Source organism: Phalacrocorax aristotelis, chromosome 3 (assembly GCF_949628215.1).
Source record: "Phalacrocorax aristotelis chromosome 3, bGulAri2.1, whole genome shotgun sequence".
NCBI lineage: Eukaryota > Metazoa > Chordata > Aves > Suliformes > Phalacrocoracidae > Phalacrocorax > Phalacrocorax aristotelis.
The window spans coordinates 39,272,224-39,276,937 of NC_134278.1; the positions used below are offsets into that span (position 1 = coordinate 39,272,224).

General features: G+C 38.8%; 1 long non-coding RNA gene across 1 annotated transcript; it reads right to left on the reverse strand.

The window, feature by feature from the left end:
• Window positions 1-392: 392 nt before the first annotated feature.
• LOC142055737 (uncharacterized) lies at window positions 393-2,949 on the reverse strand. The gene is made up of 2 exons (XR_012660019.1): window positions 2,754-2,949; window positions 393-647 (listed from the first exon to the last, which is right to left on the reverse strand). It is a non-coding gene; the product is annotated as an uncharacterized LOC142055737 (long non-coding RNA).
• Window positions 2,950-4,714: the final 1,765 nt, after the last annotated feature.

Below are 4,714 nucleotides of genomic sequence, written 5' to 3' on the forward strand. Positions count from 1 at the left end.
GGATGGTTTTTCTGCAGTTTGGGGCGAGGGGGAAATCAGGTTAAACCAAACCTAAAACATTCAGAGATTTTTGGTGGGTAGCACAGGCAAAATCCTAAACTACCAGGGACACCTATAGGTCTGAGGGCTTTTAAAACGTTTTTTAAAAAAGAAAATGGAAGGATATTTTGGAATGAAATCTCCTATTTTAATTAGGAAAAATAAAAATATTTTTTTATAAAACGTCACTGTGAAAAGTTATGGTTTGGGTTTTGTTTTTAACATTTCCCAATCTATAAGCAATTTGTAAAAAGCAAAATGTGTTCATAAACTCTGTGCTCATAAACCTGATGTGTTCACAAACCTGATGTTAGGTCCACATTTATGCAACAAAAAAGAATCAACCAGCTAAATGAAAGAAGCCACCCTTTTATTCTTTTTTCTGAAGTAAAAACAATGCTGAAGAGTATTTTGATGTTCCTCCTGTGACAAGTCCCTGATCCCGCTGCAAGCTGAACTACTTAACTTCTAGCATTAGGTATATGTGTAAGCATAATGACATGATGTAGTCTTTGTCTACCGGTTTATCAGTGATGACCTGAAATCTTAGCTCAAGTCTTGTGTCTTGCTTGATACTTGCAATGAATACGGTGTATCCAGTCTGTAACCTGAAAATGAAATTACATGAAATTAAAGAAATAAGCAAATTACAGCACATTCATAGAATATTTGCAAATAGAAAAAACCAACTATAATCAGTAACTCGGTGGTTAGCTATGGCTACACCAAGGACTTCTGGTGTGCATGTTTCTCTGCGGGGCTGGGAGAGGCAGGATAACTTGAAAAGGGTAGAAGCCTGCATCAGAGGTTCATGAGAAATGCAAAGCCTTGAGTTTTATGGATTTTGGGGTTGAATTCATGTCTATGGATTGATGGCAAAATATTATTTTAGTGTCACAACCATTTTTTCTAAAATTTTGTTTTGTGCTTATCTAGTTGAGAATACAGTAACTGAAATGGTTTTGAGTTTAATTCCATTCGACTGTTGATGAATTTTGTCTCCTGACAGTTGCAATTCCAAGTGTTTGCATGCCCAACATGAAATTGGCTATTTTACAAAAGACTTATAAAAATCCTGGAATTCCTGGCTTGCAAAAGGACTGGAATGAATTATGACCTTTTCCATAATAGCGTGTCATCCTAGTTGTTGTATATAAAATTAACTAAAACCCTGAGTACAGGAAAATGCCTTCAGCCAACCCTTTTCTGCTACTAGGCTCTTTCTAAGAGATCATACTGAATTAACTGTTTCAGCTCCTTGAACTGCCAAGAAATGTAGTGGCTGGCAAAGATCAACAGATCTCTGATTAATACAAAAGCACTGGCTATATGAAACTGGGATCCTTTTGTTTTAGGGGCACAATAGGAAGGCTTCCATTTTTATTTTTCATTTTTAATGGAAAGATTCTCCTGGGCTAAGCAGCTGATGCCTGTGCAGTTACATCATGTCAGCACAGCCCAACAAAGTGAAAGGAGTTGGGTCTATTCCAAGTATATTTATTCCTGGGGTGGTTATATGGAATCTCATACGTAGGAGAAGCGAGGGATTACCATGAAGCCTATGTGACACAAATGAAAATTTGGATTCTTGAGTCAAATCACAGACAAAAATCCCATATGTGTGGACAGATCAGAACTAAACAGGATGTTTGATAACTGAACAGCATTAGATGCACTGCATAGATGAAATCTGTATTCTGGGGAATAGTTCTTACCACAACAAGAGATTCTGTCTTTATTCCTTAGAGACTGAGGGGAAGAACTGGGGATTATGTATCACTTAAATGTGCCACACACATTGTCTCTGAACACTCTGGTAAAGAGAAAAGTGCTTTCTAAGGTCATGGCTCCCCTTTGCTTAGTTGGATAGCTTTCAAGTTAAAAAAAAAAAGAATGAAAAATTAATAAAGGAGGGGAATTTTTACATGTTTCACATTACCTTTGTTTGTTAAGCTGGAGTATGATGTGTGGAAAATTTTAAATCTTTAAGGCATCTTTTAATATTTTAGTTACCTGAAATATTAACTGATTTATTAGGTTCTACGATATTGGATCCAGGTCACTACAGGAAATACTCAGCTGCAGTGAGTCTCTACAAAAAAATAGGTCAGACTATCCATATATCTTCTTATATTATTGGGAAATTGCTTCCCAGATAGCACTGTAAGTAGAAATGTGAGTTTTTTGCATCTCACCGTATCCCCAGTGGTCACACTGTGACTTCCTGCATATGCTGTTCCAATGCTTCTTTGTCCTAGTCCATAAAAAAGCTCACTTCGTATTCCCCAGAATATCATGAAATATGAAGACAGTGATATTTTCCAATTTAGGAGCAGAGCATGTTGTGACATAATAGAAAAAAAACAATGGTCAAACCTGTTGGTTGCACAACTGTCGAGCCTTATCACCTCAAAGGCAAAAGAGCTTCAAAAGCTAGGCATAGATTGCAATATTTTAATGGAAAAATACGAATGTTTTTGAAAACAATACATAGTTATTTTACTAACAGAATCCAACTTAAATTCTACTACAACTTTATGGCTTTGTCAGAATTATTATACTAAACCAAATTGTACTATTTGCTCCAGACCCTTTTTCCATTTTCTAGTATACATACACATGCATAAAGAGATCAAGAGGATGAGTAAAAAATCTGCAATGCCAGAGATAAAAAGCTGTTTCAGGTACTGGATTTTGGGACTCTGTTTATTTACCTTAGCCCTTCTCACAAAATGTGACAAAAAATATCTCTGCATGGTCCTGCCGTTATACTCAACAGAGGCTGCAGCTTTCTGCCCGTGTTGCAGCCAAAATTGAAGACCAGCAGCTGGATCCAGAATCTTAAGAGTTGAAAGCCCTATTGAAAGTCAGGTATTTTAGCTCAGGCTGTTTGCAGCAGGTTGTTGTGTAATTTGCTCTCAACCAGGACACTTCCTGCCTGTCTTGGACATACTGTAGGATAAAACATAGGAAAAAAACACTTCTAGGAGTAAAAACCTATAGGCCTAGGTTCAGTCAGCCTCACTTCACTTCAATACCCCTCTTTTAGTGTTTTGTATTGCATAGGATGCCCAAAGGTCTAGAGCCAGCCACAGGAAACCCTAAGCACAGGGATTTAAGTGGAATTAGGCTGCCCAAAATCTGGACCGTGGAGCTCTTCCCTCTTAAGGATGTGCCGGAAAACTGTTTTTCCCCTGATTTATGAAGCAAGTTCAAGGCCTTGGTGCTTGTTTGCAAAATAGGACTGGAACTCAGATTTTCCAGAGGACGGGCTAAGAGGTCTGGGAGGTAAGACCATAGATGGCTGCCTGGCTTCACCTTGAAGGCCCTGACAGCGACAAGGACTGTCTGTGTCCATGGAATAACCTGTTACAAGAAAGGAGGGCCATCTGCACCTGTCCAACGAGCAGGGTGAACATCCATGACCTATTGTCTCCAACACACCCATCCTCTCTGTGTACCTGAAAAGCAAACCACAAAAGGAAATGCCCAAGCAAAACAACCCACTGCCTTATGCATGACTCTTATCCAGACAACCAGCCATGTATAACAGATACCATGCTAAGGGAAGAGGCTTCCACACTTACATACTCTTGTGATGACCAAAGTTATGTGGAGTACAACTGGTAAAGCAGTTTTTTCTGGCCTCCAAGTCCAGAGCCCCTGCATATTTGGGGAGTTAACTTTGCTCACACCCTCTCTGTGGCCCAGGAAATTTTGCATTCCTCTTATATTTGCACACTGGGATGACCTGGCACATTGTTTACACATTGCTATCTAAAAGGCTTGTTTATACAGTTTTAGTCACCATATCACAGGAAGAGGATATAATTTGTCTACTTCTAAAAGCACAGCATGCAGTAATCCGAAGAACAGTAGGTCTCAAGGAGACCTGGTGATAAGGAAAGGTTATAGAAGCTACATTTTTTTCTCAAAGGCAAAGGAAATCTTTGAAGTGGCCTTGTCCAATAACTCAAAATGATAAAAAAGTAATTAAAGCACAGGTGACCCAGTCTACTACATTAAGCCCAAGAGTAGCTCCATGAAAAGAAGCAGGCATTGTAACGCCCAGGTTTGAGACATCATCTAATAAAGATATTAGGATTGGTTCTTATGCAGTGCAGTGCATGGGTCAAGTGCCTAAGAATGGAAACCACAAAATCCAATAGGCTGAACTGGAGTCATAGAAGCTAAGAAATGGTGAAGAGGGAGGTATGTCTTAAAGACCCATCCTATGGTGGGACTTAGTTTATTAACTCTGGACTCACTGAAACTTGTAGCCTTGAATATCCTTTTGGACTTAGGCACTCTATCACCCTTTTAATGCAACATCTTCATTTTAATTATCCACATCTTTGTAGACTGGCCAAAATAGTTTTTGATAACTTTGGAAACATTTCTATTTGCCCTGTTATGGTTAATGTCTTCTAGATGAGAAGGTGATTCTGTGGTGTGGTAGATTGGTTAGGTTTTGAGGATGCAGGGACGACAGTATGTGTAATGTTCTCTTTTTATCCCATAATTTACTGGATTAACTCAGCATGTGAAACCACCTTGTCAAGCTGCGCTGAGTTCTTTGTCTTTACATCTTTTCTTTTTAAGGGTATGTGGTTTCTGTGGAAAAAGCCCTACGGTGTCCTTTATGTTGGTGCTCTATTAGATGCTTTTTTTCTCT